Source organism: Bos indicus x Bos taurus, chromosome 8, assembly GCF_003369695.1.
Source record: "Bos indicus x Bos taurus breed Angus x Brahman F1 hybrid chromosome 8, Bos_hybrid_MaternalHap_v2.0, whole genome shotgun sequence".
NCBI lineage: Eukaryota > Metazoa > Chordata > Mammalia > Artiodactyla > Bovidae > Bos > Bos indicus x Bos taurus.
The window spans coordinates 68,437,539-68,448,949 of NC_040083.1; positions in this window are offsets into that span (position 1 = coordinate 68,437,539).

Sequence of the window (11,411 nt, forward strand, 5' to 3'; positions counted from 1 at the left end):
CTTATACCCTACCCTGCACCCTCAGGTCTGACCCTGGATAGGCTGCACCAAGCTTGAGTTGCCTCAGTCTCCTTAAATCTGGCTCTTGGACCTCTGGCTTTATCACACCCTTACTCTGACTTTATCCCTCTGTCTGGGTAGCTCTGTCTAACTTTGACATACAGGTGGCCTCAGTGGATCCTTCCTCCCCGTGGGAGTTTTCAATGTGGTTCATGGTCAGTGCTGACCAGCTACAACCACCCCCACATCCCCTGAGTTACCAAGTCGTGCTGAATTTACTTCCCAAGTAACCTAGATCCCATACCTCTCATCTTCCACTTACGCGAGCTGTACTTCTCAGCTAGTCTTCTAGCTCAAATCTCTTCTGTGCTTTGACTCTCTCTTTCCCTTCATGAATTCCCCAGCTTACCATGTCAAGAGTATGATTCTAAACCTATGTATGATTCCATCATCCCCTATGTGTGAACCTTCATTATATTCCCAGCATAAAGACCAAATGCCCTAACACCATTTCAAGGCTTGCACTGACCAAGGACCAACCTGCTTTAGAACCTTCTCACACTTTTGAATCCCCTCACACATTGCCAGGCACCCCTCCCTCCTGCTTTCTCAAAGCACCCCCTGGTGTTCCAGGTATGTGTAGCATTAAGCCCTGCACCCCAAACACAGCATGCCTTCAACATCTCTCCTTTTTTAGGGCTGAGAATGCCAACCCTCCCTGCGATAAACTCAGAATCCTTCTCCCCCTTGGGCATGCCTCAGATAGCGCAGATAAACAGTCCTCCTCACACCCAGCCTCCATTAGAGCCTGTTCCTCACTGCCAAAGGATCCCAGTACTCTCTGATAAAGCTTATTTCACTGCTCTGGCAAACTGGCTGAGAGTGCAGTTCTGACAGTGCTTATCTGTCTCCCCAGAGAGGAAAGCTTTCCACATTTGCATCTCCCACAACACCCAGCCCCATGTACACCCCCTTAAAGGGGCTCTGTATGCGCGCATAGGTTTGACCTTTAAGCCAGAGCAAAAAACATCTTCGTACCTGGCCTGCTCCCCTCCTGATGAGCCCTAAGCCCTGGTAGCAACATGGTCCATCTGTGGGATTGGAACCAGAGGCAGCAGATGCAGCCAGCAGCAGGCCGCTGGGAAGACTCATCAAATCTATTGAAGAAACCTGCTTAGAGATTTCCCTGGTGCTCCAGTGGTTAACAATCCACCTGCCCGTGCAGGGGACACCAGTTCAATCCCTGGTCTGGGAAGATTCCACATGTTGCCAGGCAACAAAACCTGTGTGCCACAACTACTGAAGCCCACACGCCCTAGAGCCAGTGCTCCACAAGAGAAGCCACCTCAATGAGTAGCCCATGCACCGCAACCAGAGAGTAGCCCCCACTCACTGCGACTAGAGAAAGCCCACTCACAGCAACAAAGACCCAGTGAAACCAAAAATAATGAATAAATAAAAAGAAATTTTTAAAAAAGAAACCTGCTTAGAGGGGAGCCCTGGATGCTAGTCAACTCCAAGACAGGGAAAAGAAGAGTAAGAAAGACTGTACAAGTACAAGAAAGCAAGTACAAATACTTGCTCTGTGTATGTGCCCCACTCCTTTGAAAGCTTTTCCCTGCCAGCAGCCAGCCAAGGGAGTGGGAGTCTTTGCTGCTGAGTAGGTGTTGGAAGGTCCAGAGTTTTTCTCCAACTCCTCCCTCTCTCCAAAGCCCCAGCCCTCTTGTGTTTGTTGCAATTTGGCTGCCAAGCCTTTTTCAAAGACACAGCATTAATTCCGCTTGCAGCACAAGCGGGATCAGGCATTTGGAAAAGAAAAGAAATATGGAATTCAGGAGCTGAGGCTGCCACATACAAAGACCATCAGGGAAGGAAAACCAAAGGGAGGCTTCATTTTTCTGTTGTTTCGTTTTCAACAGACCTAAGGTCACTGCAAGCAGCAGCCATTAGCCTAATTAGACCCTGGGAATGAGAAAACGGAGGGAGCACTCCAATGGGGGAACAGAGGGGAGGGGCAAAGACAGTAATTGAAGCCAAATAATGAATAGTAAACTCTTGTAAGTAATGTTTAATTAAGTTATTCTACGATTGAGGCTTTTTGCAAATATTACCATGGGATTCAAAGGAGTACATTAAGTGCCTAGAAAAATCACTAAACAGAGAACACAGGCTGCCTTCTTTGCCTCTAGTCTATGGCTCTGCTTAATCTGCATAGAAGTTCCATGAGCTAAAGGCGAAAGGAAATCACAGAAACACATGTCCCCAACCCCCTGCTTTTGCCCGTACACCGTTTCCACACCATCCTGTGGCCCTGCAGCTTATCACCATGTTACAGCTGAAAACTTCTATTTGTCAAAAGATTGTATCGAAAGTGAAAAGGACAAGCCAAAGCTTGAGAGGATTTTGCAAGCCACATCACCAAACTCAAGTTACATTTTTCAAAATATATAATGGTCTACTTACCCAACGGAAACACAGCAAAGGATGTGAACAGGCAATTCACAGAAGAAAAAGATCTAGTTAAAATTTAAAAAAAAAAAAGTGAAGCTCACTTGACATCAGAAAAATGCACAATTTGAGATGCTACCATGTCATATCCATCAGATTAATGACAACAACAGAGAATGATTGTCTCATAATGCTAAGTGTTGGTGAGGATATGGAGAGATAGGAATGTTTAACTAACACACACTGGCATAGCCACACTAGAGAGCAATTTGGCACTGTATAGCAAAGCTTGCCAGTAGGCTATGATCTATAGGGTTGCAAAGAACTGGACACAACCGAAGTGACTTCGCACACATGCACAGCAAAGTTTAAGATGTGTGTACTTAAAACCCAGGAAATCAATTAAAAGTGTATACTAGATTCTTAGAGGTGTACAAAAATATTCAATGCAACATTATTTATACAGCAGAAACAGGAAACAAACTCATGCCCATAACAAGATAATGGGCATATAAATTGAGGAATCTTCATATAATGAAAAACTATTTAGGAGTAAAAGAAAATTAATATATGATATGAATAAATCTCTTAAACATAATTTTAAGTAAAACTCAAAACCTAAACAAAGTTTTTTTTAAGTGGCAGAAGAATATAATACATTATGACATAATTCATGTAAAATTTAAAATCTACAGACCATAATATTTAGAGACACAAATACACATATGCTGAAGAATTGATGCCTTTTAACTGTGGTGCTGGTGAAGACTCCTGAAAGTCCCCTGGACAGCAAAGAGATCAAACCAGTCAATCTCAAGGGAGATCAACCATGAATATTCACTGCAAGGACTGATGCTGAAGCTGAAGCTCCAGTATTTTGGTCATCTCATATGAACAGATGACTCATTGGAAAAGCCCCCTATGCTGGGAAAGATTGAGGGCAGAAGGAGAAGAGGGCATCAGAAGATGAGATGGCTGGATGGCAATGAACATGAACTTGGCCAAACTTTGAGAGATGGTGAGGGACAGGGAGGCCTGGAATGGTGCAGTCCATGAGGTGGCAAAAAGTACGACACAACTGGGCAACTGAATAACAACAGCAATACATTCCTATGCCTTCAGCATTTCATGGTATCTTTAACTGATAATGATCATATTTTTAAACAGGCCTCAACAAAATCCTATGCTCCTGGAAGAAGAGACTTGAAAATTCACCTGAGAATGGAAGGCCAGGTATGATCAGGGGGTAAAATGCAGGACACACTTGGGACACAATCCAGATGAGGGAATTTAGGGCCATGAAATGTTGTTCTTGCTGAAATCTCTACCCAAAGGGCACTTGAAGTTCAAGTGGACTGAAAGCCACTTGATCCTGGAGTAGTCCCAAATGGGACCAGGAAAGCCAGCATGGTGCCCAACTCAGCCCTGCTAAGTAAGAGGACTTGAGGGTGGGAGATGGATTCCACTGCCCAGGAAGGATCAATTAGGTTTTTCTTGCAAACTGAGTGGAGGCTAAACTCTAACTTTTCTCTGCATTCGGTATTTAACAGATACATCCAGATTCAGCTGCCGCTAGTATGGAGATATTTTCTGAAAGCCTACAGAGGCCTCATTCTATTGTTAGAGCTTGAGAATTCCTAGCAAACGTTAGTCTTGGAGATTCTTACCATTGGCCAGAAGAGATGCTGCAGACACAAAAACTGCCAACAGAAATATCTGAATCTCTTTTAGTTGGATTAAACTGGAAGAAGTCTTAGGGAGGAATTGCAATAAATTTATATTTTTTATAAAGGATAGCCGTGATAAATACATCTTTGCTGCTAAGTCACTTCAGTCGTGTCCGACTCTGTGTGACCCCATAGACGGCAGCCCACCGGCTCCCCCATCCTTGGGATTCTCCAGGCAAGAACACTGGAGTGGGTTGCCATTTCCTTCTCCAGTGCGTGAAAGTGAAAAGTGAAAGTGAAGTCGCTTAGTCATGTCTGACTCTTCGCGACCCCATGGACTGCAGCCTACCAGGCTCCTCCACCCATGAGATTTTCCAGGCAAGAGTACTGTAGTGGGGTGCCATTGCCTTCTCCGAAATACATCTTTAGCTGGACTTTAAACATTCAGAGGGTGGTATTTTTATCCATAGAGGAACACCTACTGTCATTTATTTACTGAAAAAAAAGAAATAAAGAAACCAGGCAGACAACCTAGTAAACTATAGTATTAGCTGACCTTGACTTTGGGTAGCCCTCTCTCTCCAAGCATGAACAATTCCAATTCTATAATTAGGGGACTGGTCTAGACCAGAGGTCAGCCAAATTTGATCCGTCACCTATTTTTGTATGACTTGCAAGTGAAGAATGCCTTTTTGTATTTATAAATAATTTTAAAAAATCAAAACAAGATTATTTTGTGATACATGAAAAGTATACATAAATGTTAGTGTCCATAATACACTTTACTGTTGTTGTTTTCTAATATACACAATTTTAAGTAATTTTTATTCAAGTATAGTTGATTTACAATGTTGTACTAGTTTCTGCTGTACAGAAAAGTAAATCATACATATATATCAGTTCAGTTCAGTCGCTCAGTCATGTCCAACTCTTTACAACCCCATGAACCACAGCACACCAGGCCTCCCTGTCCATCACCAACTCCCAGAGTGCACCCAAACCCATGTCCATCCACTCAGTGATGCCATCCAACCATCTCATCCTCTGTCGTCCCCTTCTCCACCTGCCCTCAATCTTTCCCAGCATCAGGGTTTTTTCCAATGAGTCAGCTCTTCACATCAGGTAGCCAAAGTATTGGATTTTCAGCTTCAACATCAGCCCTTCCAATGAACACCCAGGACTGGTCTCCTTTAGGATGGACTGGTTGGATCTCCTTGCAGTCCAAGGGACTCTCAAGAGTCTTCTCTAACACCACAGTTCAAAAGCATCAATTCTTTTGCACTCAGCTTTCTTTATAGTCCAACTCTCACATCCATACATGACCACAGGAAAAACCATAGCCTTGATTAGATGAACCTTTGTTGGCAAAGTAATGTCTCTGCTTTTGAATATGCTATCTAGGTTGGCCATAACTTTCCTTCCAAGGAGAAAGTGTCTTTTAATTTCATGGCTGCAGTCACCATCTGCAGTGATTTTGGAGCCCAGAAAAATAAAGTCTGACACTGTTTCCACTGTTACCCCATCTATTTCCCATGAAGTGATGGGACCAGATGCCATGATCTTCGTTTTCTGAATGTTGAGCTTTAAGCCAACTTTTTCACTCTCCACTTTCACTTTCATCAAGAGGCTTTTGAGTTCCTCTTCACTTTCTGCCATAAGGGTGGTGTCATCTGCATATCTGAGGTTATTGATATTTCTCCCGGCAATCTTGACTCCAGCTTGTGCTTCTTCCAGCCCAGCGTTTCTCATGATGTACTCTGCATATAAGTTAAATAAGTAGGGTGACAATATGCAGCCTTGATGTACCCCTTTTACTATTTGGAACCAGTCTGTTGTTCCATGTCCAGTTCTAACGGTTGCTTCCTGACCTGTATACAAATTTCTCAAGAGGCAGATCAGGTGGTCTGGTATTCCCCTCTCTTTCAGAATTTTCCACAGTTTATTGTGATCCACACAGTCAAAGGCTTTGGCATAGTCAATAAAGCAGAAATGGATGTTTTTCTGGAACTCTCTTGCTTTTGTGATGATCCAGATGATGTTGGCAATTTGATCTCTGGTTCCTCTGCCTTTTCTAAAACCAGCTTGAACATCTGAAAGTTCACAGTTGATGTATTGCTGAAGCCTGGCTTGGAGAATTTTGAGCATTACTTTACTAGCATGTGAGATTAGTGGAACTGTGTGGTAGTTTGAGCATTCTTTGGCATTGCCTTTCTTTGGGATTGGAATGAAAACTGACCTTTTCCAGTCCTGTGGCCACTGCTGAGTTTTCCAAATTTGCTGGCATATTGAGTGGAGCACTTTCACAGCATCATCTTTTAGGATTTGAAATAGCTTAACTGGAATTCCATCATCTCCACCAGCTTTGTTCATAGTAATGCTTCCTAAGGCCCACTTGACTTCACATTCCAGGATGTCTGGCTCTAGGTGAGTGATCACACCATCATAATTATCTGGATAGTGAAGGTCTTTTTTGTACAGTTTTTCTGTGTATTCTTGCCACCTCTTCTTAATATCTTCTGCTTCTGTTAGGTCCATACCATTTCTGTCCTTTATTGAGCCCATCTTTGCATGAATGTTCCCTTGGTATCTCCAATTTTCTTGAAGAGATCTCTAGTTTTTCTATTCTATTGTTTTCCTCTATTTCTTTGCAATGATCACTGAGGAAGGCTTTTTTATCTCTCCTTTCTATTCTTTGGAACTCTGCATTCAGATGCTTATATTCTTTCCTTTTCTCCTTTGCTTTTCACTTCTCTTCTGTTCACAGCTGTTTGTAAGGCCTCCTCAGACAGCCATTTTGCTTTTTTGCATTTCTTTTCCATGGGGATGGTCTTGATTCCTGTCTCCTGTACAATGTCATGAACCTCCATCCATAGTTCATCAGGCACTCTATCAGATCTAGTCCCTTAAATCTATTTCTCACTTCCACTGTATAGTCATAAGGGATTTGATTTAGGTCATACCTGAATGGCCTAGTGGTTTTCTCCACTTTCTTCAATTTCAATCTGAATTTGCCAATAAGGATTTCATGATCTGAGCCACAGTCAGATCCTGGTCTTGTTTTTGCTGACTGTATAGAGCTTCTCCATCTTTGGCTGCAAAGAATATAATCAATCTGATTTCAGTGTTGACCATCTGGTGATGTCCATGTATAGAGTATTCTCTTGTGTTGTTGCAAGAGGGTGTTTGCTATGCCCAGTGCGTTCTCTTGCCCTGCTTCTTTCTGTACTCCAAGGTCAAATTTGCCTGTTAATCCAGGTATTTCTTGACTTCTTACTTTTGCAGTCCAGTCCCCTATAATAAAAAGGACATCTTTTTTTGGTGTTAGTTCCAGAAGGTCTTGTAGGTCTTGATAGAACTGTTCAACTTCAGCTGCTTCAGCATAACTGGTTGGGGCATAGGGTTGGATTACCGTGATATTGAATGGTTTGCCTTGGGAAACGAACAGAGATCATTCTGTAGTTTTTGAGATTGCATCCAAGTACTGCATTTTGAACTCTTTTTTTGACCATGATGGCTACTCCATTTCTTCTAAGGGATTCCTGTCCACAGTAGTAGATATAATGGTCATCTGAGTTAAGTTCACCCACTCCAGTCCATCTTAGTTCGCTGATTCCTAGAATGTCGATGTTCACTCTTGCCATCTCCTGTTTGACCCTTTCCAATTTGCCTTGATTCACAGACCTAACATTCCAGGTTCCTATGCAATATTGCTCTTTACAGCATCGAACCTTGCTTCCATCACCAGTCCCATCCACAACTGGGTGTTGTTTTTGCTTTGGCTCCATCCCTTCACTCATATATATATATATATATATATATATATATATATATATACATACACTCTTTTTTATATCCTTTCCCTATATTACGAGTATTGAGTAGAGTTCCCTGTGCTATACAGTAGGTGCATATTAGTTATCTATTTTATATACAGTAGTTTGTATGTGTCAATCCCAATTTCCCAATTTATCTCTCCCTCTCCCCCTTGGTGACCCTTAATTTGTATTGTGCTTGGCTGCTTCTGCACTGTAGTGGCAGAATTGAGTTGATGGGATAGAGACTGTAGTCTCTATATTTACTGTCGGACTCTTTACAAAAAAGATTTGTCAATCCCTGGTCTACAGTAGCAATGTTAAAAAAAAAAAAAATCTTATCATGTTAAAGCTGAAAAGGACCTCAGAGGTAATCTGACTCTGTGCTGTCTGGCATAGTAGCCTTTGATGTCATGAGGCCATTGAGCACTTGGAATGTAGCTGGCCAAATTGAGATGCACTGGAAGTATGAAATGTACATCCAATTTTGGAGACTTAGCAGGAAAACAATAATGTAAAATATCTCACCCCAAATTCTTTATATTGATTATACATTGCATTTGGTGGATAGATTGGGTTAAATCAGATGTATCATTACAATTGATTTCAGCTCTTTTTCTTTTTTTCTTTAATGTGGCAACTGTAAACTTTCACATTTCATATCTGCCTCGCACTTTGCTGTGTGTCTTCACTCTTTATGGCACCTCTCTGTGCTCCTCCTGGGGGTCTTGGCTTGGGTTTTCTCCACCTCTCCTACCCTGGGGAGACCTTATGAGACCTTCTGGAAGCCTCCTTCCAGCCCTGTCCAAACAGCCAGGACCTCTTAGTAGAGGAGGTACATCAGGAGTAGCATAGGGATGTGAGGATAAAGGGCTTCCGAGGTGGCAAGTGGGCAAGGAACCCACCTGCCAATGCAGGAGACAAAAGATGCATGTTCGATCACTGGGTCGAGAAGATCCCCTGGAGAGGGCATGGCAACCTACTCCAGTATTCTTGCCTGGAGAGTTGCATAGACAGGAGAGCCTGGCAGGCTGTAGTCCATAGGATCACAAAGAGTTGGACACGACTGAAGTGACTTAGCATGCACACACATGAAGATAAAACCTAAGTGGATCAAGGGATTAAGAAAAAAAAAAATACTCTGAAAGATGATTCAGAAAATTTGGAATTAAGGGAATTGAGGAAATTAAGGAATTTGAGCATTAAGGAAAGCTTTTGAGAAGACATTTTTGACAAAGAGATAGCAGAATTCCTGGGATTCCTAACTAAGGAGGACCACTAGTCATGTGTTGAGGGAGAGAGTTGGAAATTGAAACAGAATCCAGAAAAGCAGGCTAGGACCCCAGGAAGACTGGGCTCTGGCTCTTGCAGAGCTTCAGAGGAAGCTGGCACAACAGTCCTGAGTGGGAGGTGGGACCCTATATGACACATCACCAAAGCCTGAAACCTTCCTTAGTCATCAGGATCCAAATCAGGAGACGAGGCTGAAAGGGAGAGATGGGATTTGATGCTCCAAACCTGAGTTTCTTCAGAAAGTGCATGTCCCCGATGCAAATGAAAGTAGAAATATGTGATTTTTCCCATGTCCCCAATCCTGGAAGAGTGATGAAATGACCTCTGTGCAACACTGCAGTGGGCTGGGCTAGAAAAAGAGGGAATTATCAGAGGTGGGCTAATCAAGCATATCTCAAAAAGTAAAATACATTATTATTATTATAAAAACAAATGCCCATTATAATTTGTTCAAACCATACACTGTTGTTGTTCCTTGGTCACTCAGTTGTGTCCAACTCTTTGTGATCCCATGGACTGCAGCACACCAGGCTTCCCTGTCCTTCACCATTTCCTGGAGTTTGCTCAAACTCGTGTCTGTTGAGTCAGTGATGCCATCCAACCATCTCATCCTCTGTCACTCCTTTCTCCTTCTGCCCTCGGTCTTTCCCAGCATCAGAGTCTTTTCCAATGAGTTGGCTCTTCACATCAGGTGGCCAAAGTATTGGAGCTTCAGCTTCAGTATCCATCCTTCCAATGAATATTCAGGATTGATTTCCTTTACGATTGCCTGGTTTCATCTCCTTGTTGTTTAAGAGACTCTCAAGAGTCTTCTCCAGCACCACAATTCAAAAGCATCAATTCTTTGGCACTCAGCCTTCTTTACAGTCCAACCCTCACATCTGTACATGACTACTGGAAAAACCAAAATGTACACAGAAGTATAGTAAAAACAGAAGCTATCTAAAGTTTCTCAACCCAGAAATAATGATTTGGAGACCATTCTTCATTCCTGTCTCGATGTATCCTGGATTACTGAGTAGAATCATATCCTACAAGCTCATTTTCTCATAAACATCATCTGTGTGTGTGTGTGTGTGTGTGTGTGTGTGTATGTGTGTGTGTGTTTATTTTAGATCAGTATCTTGGTGGGGGGAGACTTGGAAAGGCTTACTCCTTTCCTTTCTCCTCCCAACCCATATACTTATATAAGAAAGATTGTCATTATTCTACAAAAAAGATCATTTTTACACACTTTTCTGCATTCTGCCTGTTTCACACTTTGTATAAATTGCTCCAAATTATTGGATTGAGAGTTCATTCATTTTTAATGTCTGCGTAATATTTATAGTATGGGTGTACTGTAATTTATTCAATTATCCCCACTGATGAGCACTCTTTTTGAAACAATTTTGCATATATACTCTTACTCACCACCACTTTTATTTCCATGAAATAAATTCCCATAAGTGGGAGTGCTGGGTAGAAGGGGATATGCATTTTTTAATTTTACTAGCTATTGCCAGATTGTTTTCTAAAAAGACTGAAACAGTTTACATTTCCTTCAGCAATGTGTGTGTAAATTCCCTCTGCCCTGCATCTCCTCCACCGGTAGATATTATTGGTCTTCCTGTTTGCCAGTCTGAGTGTAAAGCAATAATTCAAAATTCTACTTTCATTTGCATTTTTCTGACTTGCAGTAAAGTTTGAGCATTTTTTAAATGTGTTTATTGGCCTTTAGATTTGCTCTTCTGTGAGTTGCCTATACAAATCCTTTATGTGTTTCTCTGTTTGGTTACCTTTTTGTTGGTTTTTAAGAGCTTTTTGTATATTACAGCTATGAATCCTTTATCAATGTGATTTTTTCCCTAAGTTTATCATTTGACTCCATTCTTATTTTTACAACTAAATTGCAGCATGCTGTTTGACCCAGGGAATAGGATAAGAATCAGAGATTTGGGGCCTTCTCCGGTGGTCCAGTGGCTAAGATTCCGAACTCCCAATGCAGGGAACCAGGGTTCAATCATTGGTCAAGGAACTAGATCCCACATGATGAAACTAAAGAGTTCACATGCCACAATTAAAGATCCCACATGCAGCAACTAAGACCCAGCACAGTCAAATAAAATAATTAATTAAAAATTTTAAAAGAATCAGAGATTTTAAGGGTACATAGAACAGACAACATTATGCTCCAGATCCCCTCTGAGGA